This window comes from Bidens hawaiensis, unplaced genomic scaffold, assembly GCF_021521415.1.
Source record: "Bidens hawaiensis isolate Kalapana, Puna unplaced genomic scaffold, B.hawaiensis_p1.1 tig00042334_1, whole genome shotgun sequence".
NCBI classification, from domain to species: Eukaryota; Viridiplantae; Streptophyta; class Magnoliopsida; order Asterales; family Asteraceae; genus Bidens; species Bidens hawaiensis.
In genome coordinates, this window is record NW_027505773.1 from 5,031 (window position 1) to 32,179 (window position 27,149).

Here is a 27,149-nt window from a genome sequence, read left to right on the forward strand (position 1 = left end):
AACCTATCTTGCAACATTTGGCTTTGATACCAATCTGCCACACCCTAATATACGGCGGAATGTCGGGGTGCAAACTGTTGGTTCAAAGCTCACAAGACACTATCATACAATTTATTAAGACAAAATCTAATTTATTATTAAAATTCAAACCAAGTGCACGATGTTTCAACCAATTACAAATCAATCTTCTGTAGTAATGATGATGAAGATACAATATTCTATAAATGACACAATAAAAGGTTATAATTGTAAGTAAATAATAAAATATTCTTTTGTAATGATGATGAAGATGCTATGCTATGCCATATGAGATACAATATTCTATAAATGACACAATAAAAGGTTATAATTGTAAATAAATAATAAAATAATGGTGTTATGTAATACATAGTGCAATACAACTTATTTCAAATTATTCTTTGGTGGAAGAGAACAGAGATGATGTCTTGAAATCTTAGAATGAGAATCTTGGTTTCATTGATGGGTTTTCAAGGAAAATTGAATTGAGATTCTAAATTGATATCGAACAGAATAGATAGTTGTTTAAAATTAGCATAAAATAGATAAACATGATTGATATTTTTAAAATTGAACTAGAAACCCTAAAAACTCTCTAGATGTAATTTATATAAATTCGGTACCAATACCATTTTTTACCGCAAAGTACCGGTACTGATAGCGCTTTTTACCGATACCGAATTCAAGAAAAATGAATGCCGATATCGGTACCGCTTACGATCGGTCGGTACGGTATTGTTACGGTACCGGTACGGTAGCGGTATTTGGGAAAAAAAGTTCATCCCCACATACATACATACATACATACATAACTACTTACATACATACATGCACATACATATACACATACATACATACATATACACATACATGCACACATACACATATACACATATACTTATATGCATATATACGTACATATGCATATACATACATACGTATACACATACATATACATACATACATGCATGCATGCATGCATATACACACATATACGCATACATACATAGATACATACATACATGTACATACATACTTACATACATATCAAATACACATACATACATATACACATACACATACACATACACATACATATGCACTTACATACAAACACATACATATATACATTATTACATACATATGTATATGTACATACATACATACACACATACACACATGCATACATCTAACTATTATATAAAAGCAACACATAGTTTTCACATAGCCTTTTATTAAGCTATCCACATGGGATTACACCTCAACAATTTCTAAAATTATAATTTACACCTAATAAGCTATTTAATTTTAATATACATATTTATACTATTAAAACAAAATCATTTTTCCATAAAATATATTATTTTGAATCCATAAGATAAAAATATGTTTTATTAAACATATTCATATAAATATATTTTAATATGCTTTTGAGACGACAAGATATGTTATTACGTAAATTATTAAATTTAATTTTTTTGTTGTATTTTTTTAACCACCCATGTATTACACGGGTTATATCCTATTACATAAATAAACACATACATACATGGCTGCATAGATACGTATACACATACATACATATACACTTAATTAGATACATATATACAAAGTTACATACATAATGCTTACATACATACATAAATATACGTATATATGCACATGCATAATACATACATGGTTACATATTATGTTCTTTTAATATGTATTATGTTTGATAAAAGTAAAAATAAAATTTTATGTTTTTAATGTTTATTTGCTTTTTATTTATTATGTATTATGTTTAAAAAAAAGTAATAATAAAAATTTGTTTTTCTATCATGACAGCATCTCGTCGGGATTAGTTTGTATATTCTTTTTATTTATTGTGTATTATGTTTTAAAAATTTATAAAAATAATATTTTTCTATCACGACGACATGTTGTCGGGATTTGTTTGTGTATTGTTTATTTTTTATTTATTATATATAAACTTTTTAAAGAAAGTAAAAATAAAATTTGTTTTTCTATCCCGACTACATGTCGTTGGGATTAGTTTTTATATATTTTTTTATATGTTTTTTATATCTATTATGTATTATTTTTTTAAGAAAAGTAAAAATAGAATTTGATTTTCTATCACGACCACATGCCGTCAGGATTAGTGTATATTTTTAAAATTTTTTTTTTTTATTTTCATGATTAAAATGTATATTTTCTATCCTAACGACATGTCGTCGGGAAAAATATAAAGTCAAAGTTTCGTTTATTCAAATTTCTTTTGACGTATTAACGGGAGACACATGGAATGTGCAGTCAGCGTTTTTTTGAGTTTACCTATACCGACGACACGATGTTGTCGGGATAGGCTCATATTCTACCACGATTGTTCTTATATCAACAAAAGTGATAGTTAGATTATCATTGGTCAAGGTGCAACTATGCAAAAATACGTTAATATCAATTAATAGGTAATAATTTAGGTTATTAAAATCTAATTTTTCTCTCTAAATAGAAATGATCAAAACCATGCTACGTTGCTATATAATCTAGTCTCTACTCGTTATTTAAATTTCATTAATTAATATTAGTTTGATGTATCATAAGCGTACGTTGGCAAAAATGTGATTCATAAAATTAGGTAGTTTACAAAGTACTTAATTGTGTGACTTAACACAACCAAGAAAACTTTATGGATTTCGACAACCAGGTTATGTGGTGTCCCAATCTACGAAATTAAATGAAGAAACACTAATTGACCCCGGGTCAGATTACGGATAATCTGGGGGTTAAATAGATGTTTCCTACGAGGGGTTAGATCCGGCAAAGATGGTTCTTCTGATAACCTGCAAAGCAGACACCGTAAGCTCGTCACTGAGAAGGGGGGGTTCCTCCTTGTGACCACCCTCCGGCGTGAGAATAAGACTAGATTGCTCTTGAATGTAAATGTATATTAAGAGATTGCTAGAGCAGATATCAGGTATATGATGTAAGCAAAAGATAAGATGAGATGATCATACCATTTGGGGTATTTATAGCCGAAGGTAGGTTTCCAAGAGGGTATAGCCGGCTGAATAGTATTCCTGTTCTACCAACTGTGGCCTACGCACGTGCCATGCTGGCAGTTGGTGGGTAGGTAGCGGCTGACAGTGACCAGGCCCGCTGTGTACTATTCCTTTTCCACCAACTGCAGGCTATGCACGTGGTATGACAGGAGTTGGTGAGTAGGTAGCGGCTAATAGTGACATACAGTACAAGAGCATGCTGCTCGCCATACTGTTGTCAATGGGCTGTCGTATCTCTGGTCAGATCTTTTGCCCATACCTCGTCAGGTACAGCACAAAAGATCTTCCAGTATCGTACGGACTGGCTCATTTGGGCGGGAGTATTCCCCCTCCCGCCTTTGTGCGGGATTGTTCCCGGCTTTGCTCATTCCTTCAGGTGACTACTGAATTATTGAGAGCTAAGTGCCTTGTGCGTGTAGCCTTGCTGCGCGGGTGGCCTTCCCTGATGGCTTGTATCCGCAGCTGCGGGAACAGGCGGAGTACTTCACCATTGGGAGGCATTTCCTGCGGGAACAGCTTGCGTACTGCGCGTAAGGACGTCACGTCTCTGAGCATGGTGGGTCATGCGGATCCAGTTGGTTTCTGCGCAGACGTCTCTCTTCAAGGTGAGTCCTGCGGGTCCAACTGGGCTCTGCTGGGACCTACCTCTTCAAGTCCCCCCAGTCCAATGTTCTTCTCATGAATGTTTAATAAAGTGAGGTGAACTTTTGGACTTAAGCAAAGGGTTTTGAAAAGGGTTTAGTTTTAAGGTTTTCCATGGGGATTCTTCCCGCGGAAGTCCTTATGTCACTTGCAGAAATTCCCGACTTTCCTGCTTGATCTTTGGGTATGATGCGGGTAGGTCTGTAACCTCCTCGCAAGTCAGGAGCGTTGAGTCCCACTTGTGTGGATTCTCCATGAGGTTTTGGTAGTTCTGAACATAGTGATCAATTATGTTAAAACCACCAATTCCATCTTGAAGCTTCAATGTAGTTCTCGACGTTCCCGCTATGCGGGGATGTTATTCCCGTTTCCGCAAGCATTGCCCAGAGGATCCTTCTTGGTTTCAATTCCCTGCGGAGCGCTAGGTATGTGAAGGGTTTTGCCTTGACACTGTACCCGCACACGTCTTACGGTTACTTTACTTCCAAGGTATTCCTGGCGTCAATTCCCTGCGGGTGCTAAGTATGTGAAGGGTTTTTCCTTAACACTGTACCCGCACCCGTCTTATAGTTACTTGGTTGCCGAGGAATTCTTGGCTTCAATTCCTTGCAGGTGCTAAGTATGTGAAGGGTTTTGCCTTAACACTGTACCCGCACCTGTCTTACAGTTACTTGGTTGCCAAGGTAAGGGGTATTTTCCCGCTTTTGAATTTTTTTTGAAATTTTGAAATTCGAAGAGTTGGTGAAAGGATAAGAACAGTTCAAACTATTGAAACGTCGTCCGACGGTTTCTTCTGACTGTGTCAGGACGTGCAGGAAGTTATGGCGACGTGACAGTATATGGTCATTCCAGGCGCTTTTTCAGGCGCGTGGGCGCGAATTTTCGGGCGCGTGGCCGCGAAATTACTGGCACGCGTCCTTTCAACAGCTGTTGCCAGCTTGCTTTTTGCCACGTGTCATAGTTTCATTGCACCTGCGATTTCTCTCTCTTCCGCATTAAATTCATCGCATTAATTGCGATTAGTATATAAAGGGGGAGAGGGTCCTTTGTAATCCACACTTTCACTTTTCTCTTCATCTTCAAAACGATTTCCGGCGAATACTCACATTTTCAGTCGAGCATTCTCTTGAAATCGTTCTCTTTTTCATACCTGCAAGATGTCTTCTCACGATCTTGAGGCTACAGCCCAGGAGGCTGGGGTGTACGCCGATGACAAGAGTACTGCTGGCGAGTGCCAGTGTGCTCTGCCTGTCGATCTATATCAGTACATCGTCAGGAAGTTCATGCTCGAGTCTCTCGAGCCTGAGTTTCCTGAACCTCATCAGACGGTGTATGATGCCCCCAGAGGCAAGATCGGGGTATATGCTGCATTCTTTGTCTATGGGAATCTTAGGTTCCCGTTGACAAAGTTTGTGTACCGTGTCCTAGAGAGGCACGGTGTACACCTGACCGAGGTGCACCCGATGGCGATCGCGAAGATTCGCCACTTCGAGTGGGTGTGCCGGATTCTGGGCATTGAGCCCTTCGTCGACCGCCTGATGACCTTCTACTCTTGGAGGTGCATCCAGGGGTGGTATACTCTGATAACCCGGATCAAGGGTTTGAAGATTTGCGCAACCGAGCGCAGTCTTCGTTCATGGAAGCGGGAGTTCTTTTTTATCTCCGCTCGCGCCATCCCCCTTGCCATGAAGTTCAAGAATGGGCAAGCACTCCCCAGCCTTCACGCCTCCAACTACCAGGAGGCGGAATGGTTCTCAAAGATATCCCGAGTCCAATCTCCGGTTTACCGCTTTGCGGAGTGGAAGGATGCGGAGGCGCAAAAGATCCCGATCGTCCTCGAATACGGTTTGAACTCTGTTCCTTACGGTATGCTCTGTTTACTTTGTTTATATAGGTTTGTCTTCTAACTGTTTTCTTTTATTTCAGAGGGGAACGACTTGCAGTCGCTCCTGTATCCGCGGGAGGCTGATGGTCCCGCCCGGATGGGTACTCGTGCTCTAGATGAGAACGAGTTGCCCATCCTTGAACAGACGGCGGATCGGTTCGTGGAGGTCTACCCGCCAGGCCACGAGATCCTGAGCGCCAGGCGGCCAGGTAAGGCGCTATTCAACCCTCGACCCCTCAATGCTGAAACCTCTGCTGGAATTCCTCTAATCTTATGTTCTGATGAGGAATCCGCAGATGGTCCTCCGTTGGTGCGGAAGAAGAAGGCTGCCGGCAGGAAGGGGAAGGCGAAGGTGGCCTCCACTGCCGATCCGGTGCCTCGGTTTGATTCTGAGACCGAGAGCGAGGAGGTGGCGGGGAACCCCGGTGGTGATAAGACCACTGCTCCGGAGGCTGCGACTGTCATCTCCGGAGAGCCCCGGATGACAACGGTGAGCGGCGTGAAGAGGCCGGCTCCATCGGGTTCATCCCCGCCTGTCCGCACTTTTAGGCTCAAGAAAACCCGTAAGTACAAACTTTTTTTTTTTTTTTTAACTTCATAGCTTTCCATCATTAATACTTATCTTCTTTGTGCAGGCGTGGATGCTACCGCATTCCAGGGTGGAGCGGGGAGGAGTACCTCCGGACCCATGACGGTAGGCTTGGTCAGCCTACCTGAGGCGACGACCCAGGCGGCTGCGCCTGCTTCCGCTGGTTCAGTTGCTCACTCCGTTGAGCCAACTGTTCCAGCTGTGATGACATTACCGCCGGCTGTCAGTGCCATATTTACCGCATCTTTCACTGAGCCGGCGGTTACTTTTTCTGCGGACTCCGCCGCGCGACCACGGTTGTGAGTTCACGTACAGTGAGTTCACCTCCGTTGGTTTCTACTACCGCGGCGGCCTTCACCATGCCTCCTCCGTCATCGACAACGACGGCCGATCCTTCAGGTATGCATGGGGCTTCTCGCCAACCTCTGCCTCCTTCCCATCTACCTGACCTCTTGGACGGATTTCCCTTGGGTTCAGGTGATGGGTTTGGCGGCTATCGGCCTGTTGTTGACCCTACAGGTGCGTAGGGTTCTTTTGGCCTTTTTTTTTTTTTTTATATATCATCTTTTCCTAACTGCTTTTTGTTTCTTGCAGTGTCGGATTCCAATGAAGTGTATGTTCCACGATGGAACATCCGCCGAGGAACAACCCGTCGCACGCCTGTGGAGTGCGTGGAGTGGGCTCGTCACGCAGCTCCCAGTGGTGCGTTGGGGGAAGCCATGGCTAGCTACCAGGAGGGTAGGCTAACCAATGAGCTTCGGGTTCTCCTGGCCCGGATGCAGCCGCGCGTCGAGCTGCTTTGTCGTGAAAACGACAAGTTAAAAGCAGCTCGCATCCAAGAAGTAGCTCGGGCGCGGGCTGTCCGGGAGGAGAATAGGAGGCTAACCGCAGTGGCTGCGGAAAAGGAGAAGGCCTTCAAGGCCCTCGAGGTTGACGTTCAGGCCCGGCTCGAGGCCCGTTCCAAGGCTGCCCAAGCTGTTAACGAACAGCTTCGGCTGGCTAAGGAAACTGCAAGGAACGCAACCGAGAGGGCCACCAAGGCTGAAGCTGTTGCTGAGCCTCTACGCCTCGAGAATGAGGAACTTAAAGCCAAATTAGAGGCGCTCCAACAGGCTCATGATGCCTTGGCGATGGAAGACGCCAAGAAGCTCCAGGTGATCTTGAATAGAGGGTCGTGCTTGACCACACTGAGCGGAAGCTAAAGGGCGTTGAAGAGGCTGCTGCAAAGGAAGTGTTGCTTGCCAACCTCAATAAAAGTGAAGCCGAACGCACCTGTCACCAAGCTCAAGCCGCCCTCCAAGAAGCTCTGGTTGCCAAGGAATGGCTTCTTCGAGAAGCGTTGTCTCAGGTAAGCTTAACTTCATAATGTCTTTACGCTTCTTTGTGAATAGAAAAGGTTTTGATACTTGTATTTTCTTTTTGTAGGTTGTGCATCGGGTCTTCACGGAGACGTCTTATGACGATGCTATGAGCGCAGCCCTCAACGCTTCTCATGAGGATGGGGAAAAGGCCGGCTTCCTGCTTGGTCTAGGGCTCGTTGAGAAAGGCATCCCGCCTTCCAACTTCCCTTTATTTGATGTGGATACTGAAGCTGTATACGACCAAGCAGTGAATCAGTATGCCGCCTTCCCGCATCCGGTGGTGGAGAAGGTAAACGAAGTTGCCGCTGCTGATGATGGGCTAGCTATCCTTAAAGCTTTCCTTGAACCGCCGCCCTCTACTGATGGTGCGGGTCCAAGTGGTAGTGGTCCTGAGTCTTGATCTTGAAGATCCCTTTCCACCATTAGAGTAGATTTTTATTTTTGTATAGCTTCTTTTGTATGCGGGTATGTACCCAGCAATCTTTGTAATGATTGAATTTCGATGGAATAAAGATTATTTGCCAATCCCTTGCCTTGTTTATTTTACGCATATTCTGATTTAACTTAGCAATTTCTTTAGTACTTAGATAATTTAACTTTTCAACGTGGTAGATAATAAGTTAAAGTTTTGCGTCCTCTTTCATGATTGTGCGGATAAGACCGTCACTTGCACTTAGTAGGATGGCTAAACTTTACCTATATCTGACCTGCGTGGAAGTTTTCCTCATCTTTTCCTTTGAAATTTTCTAAGTGTTTAGAATAAGTTAACCTTTGAACGTGGTAGATAATAGGTTGAAGTTTTGCTTCCTCGTTCGTGATTGTGCGGGTAAGACCGTCACTTGCACTTAGTAGGATGGCTAAACTTTACCTATATCTGACCTGCGTGAAGGTTTTACCGTTTTTTGGGTTTATGCGGGTTTTGCCGCCATCCCCACGCAACGACTTTCTACGTAATTATGCGGTGAAAACCGGCACATTCGTGTGGAAAGTTCATAAGTATAAATGTAAAATCATCAGCGTCGATGTTCTAAGGAGAATCATTTCCATTAGAAGTGGCTCTGGGCCTTTTCTACAAATTTGGAATTGATCTACATGCAAACTGTGTAATTGAGCTCCCTTCCATGTTGTTGGGATGGGAGTGCCATCGAGCCGGTATGCACCTGGTTCGGGATCTCGTTGTTTACGCAGTATGTAGTCTCCGGCATTGAAGCTGCAATTTTATTCGTGTTTTCCCCAGCTGGGGTTCTACACGCATCAGCCTGCTCAGCGTTCGTTACGCCACGAGGTGTGCGAGCGTCCCATCTCTGACAAATGCTTCGACGATGTCCTTTACGTCTGTGCATTCTTCAGTGTTGTGGCCTCTTGTCCTGTGAAAGTCACAGTATTTGCTCCGATCAGCATTGTGACGATGTCGGATTATTGGAGCCTTTGGCCATGGGAGCTCCTCAGTGGTGAATATCTCGGTGACGCTTTTGGTGAGTGGCGTCCATCTGGAGTTCTGGTTCGACTGTATGTTATCCCTTCCGCCTAACCGATGTTGCAAGCCGGATGAGGTGTCAAAGTTTACCCTTGACTGCCAAATGCCAAGCTTCCGCTTTTTGTTTAGTCGGGCGGTAAGGACGTTGTCTTCTCTTGTTTTCTGGGTGTAGAGGTTTGTGCTCTGGGGGAGATCTCTACCCAGTTGTTTCTCCGTTTCCGCAAAGCGTTTAGCTGCTGTCATGATGGCATCCCATGTGGATGGCATGCCATCTTTACCCGTTAAGGTGCGGATGAGCTCTGGGTCGTTTGCGCCCTGGATGAAAGCAGCGCGAACAAGATCTTCGCTAATATTACCCAGACTTAGCTTCTTTGAGTTGAAGCGAGTGATGAAGTCTGGCAAAGATTCATCTTCCTCTCGAATGCATTTGAGGATTGTCCATTGCTCTTCGGTATACTTGCTTTGTTGGCTGAAGTGTTGGCTAAATTTTTGCTGGAAGTCTTCCCAATCGTAGATGTGGTGGACCGGTAGACGATCGAACCACGCTCTAGCTGCCCCAACAAGCGTCATTTGGAACATGTAACACCACGTAGGTTCCGTCCAACTACTGACGGTTGCCCCCGCTATGAACCTGTTCAAATGATCGTCTGGATCAGATATACCATCGTAAGTGCCGATGTTGGACATCTGTTTGGCACTTTTCGGGACGATTGCTTCCGCAATGTCCCTTGCAAATTTGGACGTTCCCGCCTTTGCAGCAGTTGGTGTAAATGTTTTGGAGAAGTCACGTGGGTTTCCCCCTGCATTTTTTGGTTTGAAGGTTTCTCCAAAACGCCTTCTCGGTTGGTAGTCCGTTTCCTTACGCTTCCCTTTCGCCTTATGGCGAGGGTTTACGTCGGTGTCGGATTCCTCCGAATCATCGTCCAAGTACTCTCCGAATTCCTCAGGCTGTTGGATTGAACGTAAGCGTTCATCCAACTCGGCTTGGAATTCTTTTTGACGTGCTTCCGCCCACGCTTTAACTTCATCGAGTGTTTGGCGGGGGAGCCTCGTTCGTTGTCTCTCTAACTGGGTATCGGTGAATCCCAGTGAGCGATTATTTACTGCACTTGCCCCAGCTTGGGTAACTGGGGTAGTGTTCGTAAAATTTGTGTAGTCGCCGGTATTCCCCTCAGTAGCTGGGGTTGTGGTTACCGGCGTTTCTTTAACCATCTTTCCAGAAGTTTGAAAAAACTGAAAAGAAATGAAGTTATAGCTTTTATGCACGGATGGCGCCAATGAAGAAACACTAATTGACCCCGGGGCAGATTACGGATAATCTGGGGGTTAAATAGATGTTTCCCATGAGGGGTTAGATCCGGCAAAGATGGTTATTCTGATAACCTGCAAAACAGACACCGTAAGCTCGTCACTGAGAAGGGGGGGTTCCTCCTTGTGACCACCCTCCGGCGTGAGAATCAGACTAGATTGCTCTTGAATATAAATGTATATTAAGAGATTGCTAGAGCAGATATCAGGTATATGATGTAAGCAAAAGATAAGATGAGATGATCATACCATTTGGGGTATTTATAGCCGAAGGTAGGTTTCCAAGAGGGTATAGCCGGCTGAATAGTATTCTTGTTCTACCAACTGTGGCCTACGCACGTGCCATGCTGGCAGTTGGTGGGTAGGTAGCGGCTGACAGTGACCAGGCCCGCTGTGTACTATTCCTTTTCCACCAACTGCAGGCTATGCACGTGGTATGACAGGAGTTGGTGAGTAGGTAGCGGCTAATAGTGACATACAGTACAAGAGCATGCTGCTCGCCATACTGTTGTCAATGGGCTGTCGTATCTCTGGTCAGATCTTTTGCCCATACCTCGTCAGGTACAGCACAAAAGATCTTCCAGTATCGTACGGACTGGCTCATTTGGGCGGGAGTATTCCCCCTCCCGCCTTTGTGCGGGATTGTTCCCGGCTTTGCACATTCCTTCAGGTGACTACTGAATTATTGAGAGCTAAGTGCCTTGTGCGTGTAGCCTTGCTGCGCGGGTGGCCTTCCCTGATGGCTTGTATCCGCAGCTGCGGGAACAGGCGGAGTACTTCACCATTGGGAGGCATTTCCTGCGGGAACAGCTTGCGTACTGCGCGTAAGGACGTCACGTCTCTGAGCATGGTGGGTCCTGCGGATCCAGTTGGTTTCTGCGCAGACGTCTCTCTTCAAGGTGAGTCCTGCGGGTCCAACTGGGCTCTGCTGGGACCTACCTCTTCATTAAATCAAGAACATGCGCGAGGTGACGTCATGGACTCATGGTTACCATCAGTCACTTCAAAAACCTCACCCAATATTTGGTCCTTGGTCCACATACATGTAAGACAATTTATGTACTAATTAAACACGAGTAATTTGAGGGTGATTCACATCCATATGTTTTCGCACATACAACAAACGTGAAATTCCTTTACAGGCGTAATACAGATCACTTACGGGTCCTTGTCTTCTTATCCAATGTAAAAAAAGAATAGTAAATTAAGAGGACATGAACATATCTTGTAGGTCGATATATCATAACTACTGGTCAAGATCTAAAACTCCCCATAGTTCTCGCTTTGGGCTAGGAGTTCTCGCTTTTATCATTAGCTCTCGTTAAGCTTTCTGGTTCTCGCTTTTCATAGTTCTCGCATGAGTGTAGGTTTTTGTATGACCAAGATGAAAACTTACCGCATGCGAAAACTATGCGGAAGGAACAATGGTTAGTGAAAATAAATAATTTGACTATGGTTACCATCACAGTACGTCACTTCAAAAACCACATCCAATATTTGGTCCTTGATCGTTTAATAATAACAACAATAATAATAGTTATAAAATATTTGGTTCCTGGTTCACATACCCGTGTAAGACAACAAATACGAGTGATTTGTGGATGATTTACATCCTTAGACCCTATGTAGTGTGGGATTTTAAGCTTGGATAGCGACATACAGTGCTGGGCGTTAACCACTTAATTAATTTGGCTATGGGTTTTTTTTTTTTCCATTTTCTAAAAGATCATACCGTTGGGGGGCGGCTATTTGATTAAAAAATTCAAATTAAATACTTTAATTATATCAATTAATCCAATTATTATTTTTAAATACAAACCACATCTCTTTCTCACTCTCTACTAAAATATAAAAAAGTTAAAGAAAAAAAAAGAAAAAAAACCAGTATGAACCCATTCAACGACCCAATGTTCCGTTTTGGCCAACATGCATCTCGCCAAACCGATGCAACCGATCCATGCCCAAACACCACCCAACTGACTCAACTGGCCCCAACTATCAAGTCGGTGTAAATTTTGACCCGAACATGATGAACTACATGAACCTACTATTGATGCCGAACTATCAAGTCGGTATTCATAACCAAGTTGGTTTTGGATCGGCTATTAACTTGGCCAGTTTTTCGTTTTGTTCCCAAAACAAGACAGTGCTAGAGACACAACCTCGTGGACCGAGCTAATGCGCAAAAAGATCACATATAAAGAAAGACATGGGCAAACCTCATGGACACAAGAAGAGGCGTACGCACTTGTTAAGTGCTTAATAATATTTTTTTCTTTTTTTAATATTAATATTAAAGTTTACTATTTTCTATTAGAAGTTTTTTTTGAGCGAACTTTCAAAGCTTGTGCATTTTTTTTAATAAAAATTCGGAAACCATTTTGTTGATAAATGGGCGGAGGGGCTGACTACCGGGATAAAGATTTAGTATCGGGAAAATAGAGCGATATGAACACCAAATGCCTAGCATTTCATTCGGTTTACCAACGCATAAAAAACTGATAGGCTGTGGTGCCAATGATGCAAACGTCATTGAAAAAGCTCTGGAGGAGTATCATAGTATCCAAGGGGCCTTCCCGTACATGAATTGTTGGAAGCATCTTTATAGTAGCCCTAAGTGGGCTCCCGTAACCCCCATCGGGGTCGAAAGTAGACGAGCAACCAAAAGGTCCAAAACATCGTTTTCGGTTGATCCAGAAATGCCGAGGTCAGATGCTCGAAACTTCAACTTAAACGGTGATGATTTCGTGCATAACGAGGAGGATTGGAGCTCCCTCTACCGTCCGATTGAAGAAGTGGTGAAATGGGGAAACAAGTGAGGTCGTCGTCAGTGGGTGTCGAAACGGAAGACGAATTCGTTGAAGTGAACCGTCAACTCCAAGATATACGCGACCTTGGGTATAAGCGTTTGAACCTAATTCAACAAGGAGAAAGCATATAAGGAGGTTTCAGATAAGTGAGGCAAATGAATAAAGAATCCACTTTTTGTCAAAACAAACCGACCACCTCCAAGGAGATGCCCTTGTTTTAGCTGAAACGGAAAAGGATAAAATCCGTACAAGATACGGACTTTAGTTTTATTTATTTTTTTTAACTATTCTTATGTTTTTAGTATTTTTTATTTTTTTTAATTTTAGTGTGTTTTTTAATTTTAATGTAATTTTTAATTATTTAATGAAATATTATTTATTTTATTTTTATCAAAAAGTTACAAAAATAATAACCGAGTAATGATTGTAAGGAGTTATATCATTACACCAGCCACTTTTTGTATAAAGCTCCCTCTATAACGCGTCATTTGTCATATCACACCCCTACGTGAAGGGTTACCACTACATGTGGTATTACGTTTTTTCACTAAGTAATCTAATTTGAGGATGATTTTCATACTTTTCTTTCTTTTAACGTAAAGGAAATAATAATATAATGAAACGACAATGAGCATATACGCTCTGTTCTTGAGTTTCATTTAACAAGGGAAAGGAAAGGAAATGAAGGGATGGAAAGAAAATGTTGTGTTCCTGAGTTTCATTAAAGGAAGAAAAGAACTGTGTTCCCGAGTTTCATTAAAGGAAAGAAAGCAAAGGAAAGGAAAATAGAGGGTTTTATAGTGTAAATTCTTTCCTTCATTTTGGAAAGAATTGAATGGATGGAAAAAAAAGGAAAATGAATGAAAGGAAAGGAAAATGAAAAGAAAGGAAGAAATGGAAATGTTTTCATTTCCTTTCCTTTCCTTCGTTAAGTGAGCTCGGGAACACACTCATATAGTTATGAAATTAACTATATTTTGTTTATTTCATTTTCTTTTATCAAGGGATAGGATTGTTATTGAAATACTAAAAAAAATAAATAAAGAAATAAAGTTTCATTTAATGGCATGTATTTTGGATATTGCTTTTGTGCCACTAATTTAGATTTTTAATGGCACTTTGCCTATGCCATCTTTGCTTATATTATATTTTAGTGACACTTAGTTTAGTGTCATTAAATCCTTTGTTGTACTTCTCAAAAACAAGCTCTGAGTAATTTGTTCTTCGATGAGTTATAGGCAAATATATATTACCAAGGGATCATAGAGAAGTTACACAATGACGGTTTATGATAGATCATGGCTATCGTTATCATGGCACTTTCACCTACGGATTAGGGGTGTGGTGTTACCATTTGCGAATTGTTCTATATTAAGAATATAATTATGTATTGAATCAAGGATATATTTCTCAATGTTTACAACACAATATATAGTAGTACAAAGATAAATGCAATGATTACAAAGTAAATACGAGAGCTTGATTCTTGGGTGAGAATTATGTCCAGTCAATCATATTCATCTTGGGTGATTGGCAATCATCTTGATTGACTAATTAAATGGAGAATAATATTTAATTAATGGTGACTTAATTTGTGGTGTTGATACGCCCCCGCAAGATGGAGGATCCATTGGAGACTCCAATCTTGGACCGAAAAGACAGGAAAGGTGCCCGTGAAAGCGGTTTGGTAAGTACATCCGCAAGTTGGTCCTTTGAGCTTACTTGAAGAACTTTAAGTTGGCCGGAGTTAACTTGTTCCCGTACAAAGTGATAGTCTAGGGCAATGTGTTTCATGCGTGAGCGGTAAACAGGATTGGCGCATACATAGGTGGCGCCGGTGTTGCCACAGTAAAGCGATGGAGAGCTCACAGTTGGTAAACCCAGTTCACCGAGTAAATTTTTAACCCATGAAAGTTCAGCCGCGGCATTAGCAAGAGCTTTGTACTCAGCTTCAGTGGATGATCTAGAGACCGTTCTTTGTTTTCCAGATTTCCACGAGATGATATTGAACCCAAGGTATAAGATGTATGCTGTAGTGGACCGTCCCCCATCATTAACACCGCCCCAGTCCGAGTCCGAAAAGGCTTGTAAGGTAAGGTTGGTATTGCGCTTCAAGAACAACCCGTGATGTACCGTTCCTTTCAAATATCTGCGTACCCGTTTGAGAGCTTGCCAGTGTGATTGTTTGGGTGAATGCATGAACTGAGATAATTTATTGATGGCGAAGGAGATGTCTGGACATGTGAAGGCTAGGTACTACAGAGTACCTACCAGTTTTCTGTAAGGTGTGGGATCGACGGGAGGAGATGAATCATTAGAGGAAAGTGGATCAGAATTGCTTAAAGGAGTGAGAACCTCTTTTGCACCATTCATTTTAAATGTGGTGAGAACATCTTGAATATGGCGATGTTGAGAAAGAAATAGACCATGGGGCGTACGAATGACATTGATTCCTAGGAAGTGATTGAGAGGGCCTAAGTCTTTGATAGAGAATTGTTTGGTTAGGGCTTGAACAAAGGAATCCATGAAGGGATTGTGATTTCCCATAAGGACAATGTCATCAACATACACAAGGAGATAGCAAGTGATATTATTGAGGTTGTAGACAAAGAGGGAGGGATCAGAAAGACATTTTTTAAAACCAAAGCCAATGAGAAATTTGGTTAATTCAATGTACCAAGCACGCGGTGCCTGCTTAAGGCCGTAGAGAGATTTTTTGAGTTTGCAAATGTGACGAGGGAATTCCGAATTTGTGAACCCGGGAGGTTGTATCATAAAAACATCTTCATGGAGAGTCCCATGAAGAAACGCATTGTTTACATTTAGTTGACGTAAGGACCATCCTTTTGAAAGGGCAATAGAGAGGAAGGTGCGAATGGTAACGGGTTTAGAAACAGGGCTAAAGGTTTCATGATAGTCTTTTCCATATTGTTGGTGGAACCCTTTAGCAACGAGACGTGCTTTGTATCTGTCAATTGTGCCGTCGGGTTTGCGTTTGATATGGAATACTTATTTGCAACCAATAGGAGTTTGGGTTGTGTGAGGTACAAGTTCCCATGTGTTGTTATGGATGAGGGCATTGTACTCTAAATCCATGGCGTGGCGCCAATCCGGATCTTTCAAGGCTTGAGTATAAGTGGATGGTTCAAGGGATACGGGTAGGGGATGAATGGTGGTGGAGTTAATGAAACTTGAGTTGTAGTATTTGGAATTGGGTTTGGGTTGTCTGCGAGTTGGTAGAGGATGGTTGTGGGGAGAGTCTGTAGTGGAATCGGGTTGGGTTGTTTGGGAGTTGGGTGAGCTGGTTGTAGGAGATGGGTTAGAACCGGTTGGTGAAGTGGTCATTTCAACGGGGTGGGTTATTGGGCCGGTGTCTGGATCGTTGGCATTGGTAGGTAATGGGCCGCTGTGAGATACGAGGGGAGGGGAGGGGAGGATGGTGTATGGGACTGTGTAGTTGGGCTAGGAGGGTTGGAGTTGGGAGTTGGGCCGTTGGGTTGTAAAGAAGGTGGGGTGGCAGCGGTTTGGGTCGCAGGTGTGGTAGGCGTTTGGGTAGAGTGTGGATGGTGTGCGGTTGGTTGAATGTTGTTAGGAGAGGGAGGCGTTGGTGAGGAAGTGAGAGCCGAGGGTTGTGGTGGTAAGAAAGTATCGAATGACACATGTTTGGGGTTGGAATTGGTGGCTTGAGATGGAAAGATGTGCGGAATGAATTCGACATGACGAGAGTGATAGAGTTTGTGATTAAGGGGGTCATAGCATTTGAATACCGACTTAGAGGATGAGTACCCAAGAAAGATGCACGCCATGGAACGTGAATGTAATTTAGAAGTGGCGTATGGTCGTAACCATGGGTTGCAAAGGCAACCAAACGGTTTGAGTTTGGAATAACTAGGAGCGGTTTTGAACAACATATAATAGGGTGATTTGTTGTGTAAGATGGGTGTAGGTAAGCGATTTATGAGATGAGTAGCGGTTTGAAAGGCATGGGACCAAAAATGTTGTGGTAAGTGAGAGTAGTGAAGTAATGCAAGGCCGGTTTCAACGACATGGCGATGACGTCGTTCGGCAATACCGTTTTGTTCCGGTGTGTGAGGCGGTGTCGTGTAATGGGAAATGCCTTGAGAGGCAAGGTATGGTGAAAGACCCACATATTCACCCCCATTATCAGTGAATAACGCAACAATGTTGGTTTTAAAGAATTTTTCTACAAGAGATTTGAATTGTGGAAAAAGGATTTTGACATCAGATTTGTGTTTAATTGGGTATAACCAAATGTATTTGGAAAAGTAGTCAACAAAAATGACATAGTATTTAAAGCCATCGATAGATGTTTTGACAGGACCCCATACATCTGAGTAGATGAGTTGTAGTGGTTGATTTGCGACAAAAGAATTTTTGCCAAAAGGTAGTTTATGGCTTTTATTTAAGGAACACGAAATACAATGAAATGATTCATGGGTCACCTTATTACAATAAAGTCCTAATCTAGAAATTAAAGACTTAAAGACTTCAAGCGATGGATGTCCAAGTATGTGCTGCCACATGAGAAGAGAGTTTGTTTGGGTGTTTTTGACTTGAGGAGATAACGAGATTGGTCCATAGTAGACATCATTTACGTTCACTCCCCGCATGAGACGCGCCCCCGTGCGTAGATCCTTGACAAAAAAATGATAGGGAAAAAATTCAACGGAAACATGATTAGTACGACAAACTTTGGCAACGGAAATAAGATTATTTCGAAGATTAGGAGCAATTAAAATGTTATTTAAAAGAAGTGGGCTAGATTTTGTTGGAATAGTTGTTTGAGCAATATGAGTTATAGGAAGAGTTTTACCATCACCTAGCACGATCTCATTGGGTCCTCCGTATTCGGAAAGAATGGGAAATTGTTGGTTGTTGTTTGCGGTGTTGTTGGACGCACCGGTGTCCCACATCCAAGATGGTGTTGTAGCCGTTGGGTGAGAGGTGGTGTAGTTGACCTCCGAGGTGTTGTTATTTTGAGGCGAGACATTGTGTTCTCGTAGGAAGCGACTAAGTTTGCGACAGTCTTTAGTGTCATGTCCAGGAATGTTACAATAGTAGCAATGGGTGTTATTGTTGCGAGTCGGGCGAGTGTTGGTAATGGTAGTTCGAGATGGCCATTGGTTTCGGGTTGTGGGTGGATTTGGGTTGCGGGTTGAGCGATAGTCATAGGTAGTGGGTTGACGGTTTTGGTTTGAGCGAGGGGAACTTCGATGAGTGTAGTTCACGGTGGTGAGAATTGGTTCGGTGAGAGTGTCTTTTAGGGTGCGTTCATGATCTAGGAGTTTTTCAAAGAGGTCGGCAAAGAAATTGTGGTGTCACGGGTTCGAAAGGAGGCAACCAAGTTGGAATAATCGTCGCCTAGTTGGTTCATCATATGAAAAACAAGATCTTCCTCGGACATTGGACTTAAAGCAATAGCAAGTTCATCAAAAAGAGATTTCATTTCATGTGAGTAATCGGAAATAGAACGATTTCCTCTTGGGTTTTTGGCTAACCGGGATTTAGGGGAAATGATGCGGGAACGTGAGCGACTCACATAGCTTGAGTTTAATAGTTCCCAAGCTTTGCGGGCTGTTTTGGCAGAGGAAACAATAGGTTAGATTTGGTCGGAACAACTACCAAGTAGATGATCATTTGATCTTGACGAAACCAACGAAGGTATTCCGGGTTGGGTATGGTTTCGACAGGAACATTTTTGGATCCAATGATGTGGTGATCAAGTTCAAGGCCAATGAGGGTAGCGGTAACTTGGGTGCGCCATGAGGGAAAGTTTTGGGAAGTGAGTTTGATTGGGAAGTGTGTGGTGGCGGTAATGTGAATGATTTGTGTGGCCATGGTGAATGGAGAAAAAAAAAGGAGGAAGAATGCGGACAGAAGTGTTGGTCGAGCAGTGTTTGGATCGGAGATTGCTCAAGGGAGCTTTTAGGCTCTTGATACCATATTAAGAATATAATTATGTATTGAATCAAGGATATATTTCTCAATGGTTACAACACAATATATAGTGGTACAAAGATAAATGCAATGATTACAAAGTAAATACAAGAGCTTGATTCTTGGGCGAGAATTATGTCCAGTCAATCATAATCATCATGGGTGATTGGCAATCATCTTGATTGACCAATTAAATGGAGAATAATATTTAATTAATGGTGACTTAATTTGTGGGGTTGATATTCTATAGGTAATTAACCTTGTTTTAGTTAAAACATTAAAATAAATATTCTCTTAGTAAATGTAAATAAAGCTCACACCATGTGATGTAGTAGTAAAGGTGTTGATGTTACACAACAAAGGCTGGGGTTCAAGTTTCACAAAAAGTAAAAATATCAAAAGTAAAAAATTAGATGTTAAAGGAAAATGTAAGTAACACATATGTATAGTAAAATCCAAAAAGACAAAAATTTTCTAATTGGAATAAAAGTTATGGTCATACAAGTCACCGGTTATTTACTTTATGGTTTCTTCTTTCAGGAGATTTTTAACTCTAATATTTATAAAATTCTTTCGTGTTTTATAACAATATCCTATTTTATAAAACCTTTGATAGGTTAATTTTGTGTTATATTTTAAGCTCTCTTGATTCATAACATGTTTATGTTTATCACATGTTTATGTTGTAGCTCTTTAATCCTTCTTGAATTAATGTCACTATTTCTTCAACATATTATTCTAAGTCTTAATCACAATTAACTTTAATAACTTTAGATGACTTAATTAAGTGTTTATGGACATGTAAGATATAACCATTAATGATGAACTAACAATATTTCATGCCACATAAGTTTAAAATGGTCAATAGCAAAACTAAGAAGGTTAATTAAAGTTTAAGCCATTAATTTCTCGACACACATCTGTTCTGATCCCTCATAATTGTTCGTTCTTTTCGTTCGTCATTTATGCGTACTGAGCAGCACCCTAGTGGTTTATGTTTTGAAGTGGATATTTATTTTATTCAACATGCTTACCATTTTTTATCAACCTTTTGTTATTATTACTTTTTATTATTTAATAATAATAATATTATTATTATTATTATTATTATTATTATTATTATTATTATTATTATTATTATTATTAATAAGCTAAAATGCATTTGTAATGACAAGTTCAGTTTAATCTTGGTTACACAGGGGTGCTTTCGTGCTCACGTATACCACATGCCGGGATCGCAAGTTTTAGTATGAATAATAAATGTACTTCGTGCATAATAATAATAATAATAATAATAATAATTAAAATAAATACTTCTTGAATTAGATGCAAGCATCTATCTCATTGAATACGAGTGTAATTGGTGTTTTGGTGTAATTCACTTTGTTTTAGCAGCTTGCTAGCTGTTCGGTCGATTGTTTATATTAATAAAATTTATTTTTGTTGATCGTTAATAAAGAGTTTGCATACATCTCGACAAAGTATTTGTCTTAAAGGCGGAAATTATGAACTTTTGTTCAGAACTTCATATAATCATTTTTAGCTTATTAACCGTTGAGTTTGAGCTGTATCATAATATTGATTATGGATGGCAAAAAAGATAAATTGAATTAAATTGCTTATATTTCATTTATTTTAGGAATAGGTCCCCTCTAAAAATAACTCGTTTGAACCCAAAACTAATCTGTGTTGGTTATCATCAATCTCGTTTCAATACAAAATCAATAATACAAATTTGTTATTGATCAAATTGTTGCTATTTCACGTTTTAATCTTGTTTTTAATCGATCCTGAGGGTTTCAATTGCCATCAGAGCGCAAGGCTCTATGAACCCTAGCTAATCGTTCGTCAAACAAAGAACACTGATTACATCCGGTCCCTCCATTTCGTTAGTCCCAAATCTGTAACACTAATCGGTGTGAAATTCAAGAACGATTGAAATCGGCATATTACAGTTTCATACAAGAAGAACATGATAACAGGGTTACCTGAAGATATTTTGATGCAAGTGGTACAACACTCGACAACAAAAGAAGTGTGGGACGGTATAAAAATTTGACACCTAGGATGAAAGAAAATGCTCAAATTTAAGGAGCAAGTTAGAGACATCTACAAACATTAAGGAGCAAGTTAGAGACGTTAAAGATGAAAGAAAATGAAATCATGAGTGATTTCTTTGGAAAATTAGAGCCAAATTTAAAATTTTTAGTTCCAATCTAAAGGATAAGATACTTGCAAGGAAATTGCTCAATTTAGTTCTCAAGAAGTTTCTACCAATTGTGGCATCTATTGAGTAATATTTAGAAATTGATAAATGCAATTTGAAGAAGCAGTGGGAAGAATAATAGCATTTAAAGAACGCCTTAAAAGTCAAGACGAACCAGAAGATGATAATGAAAAAAAAGCTCTTGATGGCTAGTAATCATCCTAAGAATTAGCTTCGTGGAAGAGGTCATTAATAGGGCCAAGACAAAGATCAAGGAAGAGAATCTTTCAAAGAAGAAGGAGAATGTGGAAATGTGAGTCACAGAAACAAAAACAAAAGTGATCTCAAGTGCTATGAATTAATGTAATGAATATGGTCACTTTGCATATGAATGCCCAAAGTGAAAAAAAAGGGAGAAAGATCTAGAGGCTCATCTCATACATACACTACTATGAAGACAGTCGTGTTGAAGATCGAGATTAAGGGAGAGATTTTCGGTTAATCATCGATCTCGTTAAATATTTCGTTGGTTTGTTAAGAATAGATAAACTCTGTTAGAAATTTCTATTAGTGTAGTTAGGGTGCCAAATGTAAGTAGTTGATAGTTTGTAAAAACAATGTAATTAGGAATATTAGAAACGATGCGACACGTTTATTATGTGAACCGTCACAACCATTGCCGGAGCAACTGCCGGAGGCCACCACCATTGTAAATCAGTCGTTTAAAGACAAAATCAATAATACCAATTCGTTATTCATCAATTGTTGTTATTTCATGTTTTAATCTTGTTGTTAATCGATACTCAGGCCTTCAATCTGAACCTCTAATTTATATTGAAGGATAATGTATACGCATAACTAAAATTATCAGTGTTCAACTACATGTGTGGCAAAAAAAAAACACATGTGGTCAATGTGAGATGCTTGTTTCGTGGTAGCTAAGGTTGATGAAATGTATTTTGTTTGCTTGCTTGAATCTTTGTGATAACATGGTCTATATATATGGTTCAAAATAACTCAAATGAAACCACACAACACAAATACAAATACAAATAAAGCTGTTAGAGCTTATTCGTTCTAAGTACCAAATAGCCAGACAAATAACATGCTGTCTTCCGTCTCTTTTTCTCTTGAAGGGAAGAATATACTAACCACAGATTTAGTCAACCCTATTACCCAACCTATTAGTGCTTATGGTAAAAGAACAACATTAAATGTTCCTACGTCGCGAACTTCTTGTAAGAAGAAGTTGAAAACTCTAATGTTGTAAAAGCTACATTGGCATTGGATTTCCTTAAGGAAGATATTAAGGTTGACATGTTGTCAACTTTGAAGGTAACGGCAACAGTTACAGTTAAGGCACATAACGAAGTCTCAATGATGAAGATTCCATGGTTATATTCACAAAACGATATCAATACCGAGGAGAAGGTGTTGGTTTTCAACTTACTAGCACTCAGATAGATCCAAGTAATAATTAGCATTGGTTTTGATATATTGGTTATGTTTGTTTTAAATATTGTGCGGTGTGATAACGTTCTATACTGTTAATTTGTGCATGATAGGTACCATGAGGCCAAAGGTGAGCAAGGAATGTGTAAAAGACTGGTGCAAATGTACTACTCGCAAAGCCGTTGATACGGGGTGTAGCTTTGAAGTTGAACTACTAATCGATGCAGACTTCGGAGAAATGGGTGCAATTCTGGTTAGAAACAACTACGAACAGGAATTGTATGTGGAGACAATCTCTCTGGATGGTTTTGTGCATTTTACATGCAATTCCTGGATTCAACCAGCTCACATTTGCAAAGAGCAAAGGATATTCTTTTCTAATAAGGTTAATAACTAATAAGAACCATACGTAGTCTGATTTCTTATATTGTAGATAGTCCACCGCTTGATTTTATGTATTGTGCGGCTTAATAGGCATACTTACCAAGTGAAACACCTCTTGGGTTGATATACTTAACAGCTAAGGAACTAGAAAATAAGAGAGGTGACGGAAGTGGACAAAGATTACCTTCAGACAGAATATATGATTATGACACGTATAATGATCTTGGAAATCCTGATAAGGGGGCGGAATATGCACGCCCAACACTAGGAGGTGAAAGGAATCCACATCCTAGACGATGTCGCACAGGACGTCCCTCCACAATTACTAGTGAGTTTGTTTTTAAGCATACAAATAGTTTAAATTGAAGTAACATACAAAGAGTAATATAACTTATCAAGTTTATGTAGATGTAACTTCTGAAACACCGGTGAATACGATGATTTCTTCTACATATGTGCCAAGAGATGAAGCTTTGGAAGGGACTAGGCATAGTGATATCTTGATGGGAATTTGGAAGGGAGTCTTGCACAATATTAAGCCCATGGTGGCCACTCTCTACAAGGAGAACGGTGTTTCAGATCTTACTCAGCTGTATAGGAATGGATCAAAAGTTGAGATGAGTTTGAATATGCATGGACTATTAAAGTTTTTGGATATACGTGGATCTATTGAAGAAATCTTCAAGTTTGATACTCCAAAAAACTTGTCTTGTAAGTGCCAGTGTAATAACAATGCTTTTTCCTAGCAAATGCTATATAAATTTTAACTATGAATCATAATATTAAAACATCATTAACGTTCCAGGGAATGTAACAAGCTATGTACAAGAGGATCATGAACTTGGCCGGCAAACACTTGCTGGGATGAACCCGGTTAGCTTAGAACAGCTGGAGGTAGGCATGACTAGACATCAATCTGAATTGTGCATAATCTCAATATGAGATTAAAAATTTAGTGGGTATGAAATTTTAACCAGATAAGAGTGTAAGACTAAACGTTCTATATAGGAGATTCAATCTTCTGTGGAAAACAAAACTTTAATTACACGTCTAAAATAGACCAAAAGCTTCCCCTTAGGGCGAGGGGTATACCTTAACGCCCAGGGCATTAAAGGTGAGTTGGCAAGGGTTAACGTAACACAAACAAAATAATTTAAGAATTAATTTTACATTAAATAAAGAGAGGTAAATGGGGGTTAAACAATTTCCTTAGGTTGTGTTGGAGTGAAATGGGGTAAAGTAATAAAAGTATGTGATGTGATGCCTATGTGGAGTTAATGAACGTGAATGTATACCTTATGGCATTATATAGGCAGGGAACCAACACGACATTTAAGTTTAACCAAACTCTTCATGAAAGATTATGTCAACAGCTAAATCAGTAGTAATACCATTAGGAAGTCCATCAGCAGTAGTGTCAATAGCTAGTGATCTCCCAAGTTTTCTATTGATGGACCAAGTTAACTTACTGTTGCTGCTGATCTCCACAGTTTCGATTAAATTTGTATTACAACCAAATTGTTGCTGATAAGTAGTAACTTATTGCTAGTGGTAATTTAACATCATGGGTTCCGCCTCATTGATCCCGTTTGGGGTGTCGATCCAAAATCCTTATTAACTCAATCCTTATTAAATAGTATCAAATCAATGTATATAGTCCACACTTATTAACCTAATGTTTATTAAATTTAATTATACTAACATGGTATTGATGATAGTGAAGCCACTATATTTTTAATCAAACTGATTTTATCTTCACTTTTTTAGGTATATCCTCCTGCGAGCAAACTTGATCCTTCAATATATGGACCACCAGAATCAGCTCTTAAGGAGGAACATATTATATGCCACCTCAATGGAATGTCTATACAACAGGTACAAGAGCCAATAATTAATAGATTATAAATAGCACCATTGATTGTGATTTTTGAAATGCCTAGAGGTGGTTTTTTTTTTTCCCGTTTAGATTTAAAACTTTTTTTTTTTTTGAAATTTAAGGCCTTGGATGAAAACAAGCTTTTCGTATTGGATTACCATGACATTTATCTTCCATTTTTGGAGAGGATAAATGCACAAGAAGACCAAAAAGCATATGCAACCCGTACTGTCTTCTTCTTGACTACTATGGGAACTTTAAAGCCCGTTGCAATTGAGCTTAGCCTTCCTCCCACTGACACCAATACCCCATCAAAACAAGTTCTCACTCCTCCAGTTGATGCAACCACCAATTGGTTATGGAAATTAGGCAAAGCTCATGTATGCTCTAACGACAATGGTGTTCACCAACTTGTCCATCATTGGTATGTCTAATCCGAAATCCTAATATGAATTAATCAAGTATAAAGAATATATCTGACTTTGAGTTTTTGTAATGGATATATAGGTTGCGGGTTCATGCGTATATGGAACCATTCATAATAGCCGCTCACCGACACTTGAGCTCATTGCATCCAATTTTCAAACTTCTTAGTCCCCACATGGAACATGCCCTTGCAATAAATGCAATGGCCCGCGAGAGCCTTATATCCGCTGAAGGGATTATAGAGTGTGGCTTTTCTCCTGGAAAATATAGCACGGAGATGATATGTGCTGCCTATCGCGACTGGTGGCGCTTCGATTTCGAAGGCCTTCCTGCAGATTTGATGCGAAGGTACAATTATAATGCCACTAAAAGTAAAAAGAAATATGCAATTAAAACAAAATAATGTTCTAAGTGTTTTTTACTTGACATGTGTTTCTAGAGGGATGGCGGTACCCGATGAGACAAAGCCCCATGGACTGAGACTAGTCATTGAAGACTACCCATATGCCAACGACGGGCTCCTCATATGATCTGCAATTGAAGAGCTGGTGCATACAAATGTAAATCATTACTACCCAGATAAAAATGCTGTTATTTCTGACACAGAACTCCAATTATGGTATAGTGAAGCAATTAATGTGGGGCACGCTGATCTTCGTGACGCTAATTGGTGGCCTGAACTAAGTACTCCCGAGAAACTTATGGAGATATTGACCATTATAATATGGACATCATCAGCACAACATGCGGCGCTTAACTTTGGGCAGTACCACTTCGGTGGATATGTTCCTAATAGGCCACCACTTATGCGAAAACTTATACCACATCAACATGATCATGAGTATGCATCTTTCATGGCTGACCCACAAGGCTATTTTCTTGCATCCTTGCCTAGTTTATTAGAATCAACAAAATATATGGCTGTAATTGATATTATCTCAGCACACTCACACGAGGAGGAGTATATTGGGGAGATGAAGGATGCATATACCAGGTGGCTAGGTGAACCAAAGATTATTGAGGCATTCTATAGATTTTCAGTCAAAGTTAAAAATATTGAAAATGAGATACATAAGAGGAATGCTGATCCAAGGCTTAAGAATAGATGTGGCGTCGGTGTTCCACCTTACGAGTTGCTCGTACCAACTTCAGAGCCCGGGGTTACAGGTAGAGGTGTTCAAAACTGCATAACGATATGATAAGATAGAAGTGTTTTGTTTTTTACTAATTCGATGCTACTAAAATTTTAGATCCAATGTCTGTCTTTGAATAGAATAGCTGAGTAGGCCGCAACTAAAACATATGCGATTTACGAGTAGAACATGAATTCGCATCGATCACTTTGTAGAGTGAATGGTTAGTATTTGTAACTATATATTACACATAATATTCTACAAAATACAAATATTAAGTTGTTTGTTTCTAAGAGCATCCTCACTCAGTGAAGTCTACAAGGTTTAAATATTTTTTTTATGTATCGTCTTAAACCTCCAATTAAACTTAATTAAACTTATACTTTGAGTCATCAACTTTATCATCACTTGTTGGCCCAGAAGCATATATCACATACAATTAATTTTTTGAAAACTCTGACAACTCTTGTTTGTTTAATTATAAAAAAGACCACCCAAAATACATAGCCATACACCTCTATTTATACTAGACAAGTTACTTGAATGCAAACTTACATATTAGACCAAACGCAGTGGCTGT

The 27,149-nt window shown here is 40.2% G+C and overlaps 1 pseudogene; it reads left to right on the forward strand.

Moving 5' to 3' along the window:
* The first annotated feature begins 22,403 nt into the window (after positions 1-22,403).
* On the forward strand, positions 22,404-26,635 carry LOC143615241 (linoleate 13S-lipoxygenase 3-1, chloroplastic-like; annotated as a pseudogene).
* Positions 26,636-27,149: the final 514 nt, after the last annotated feature.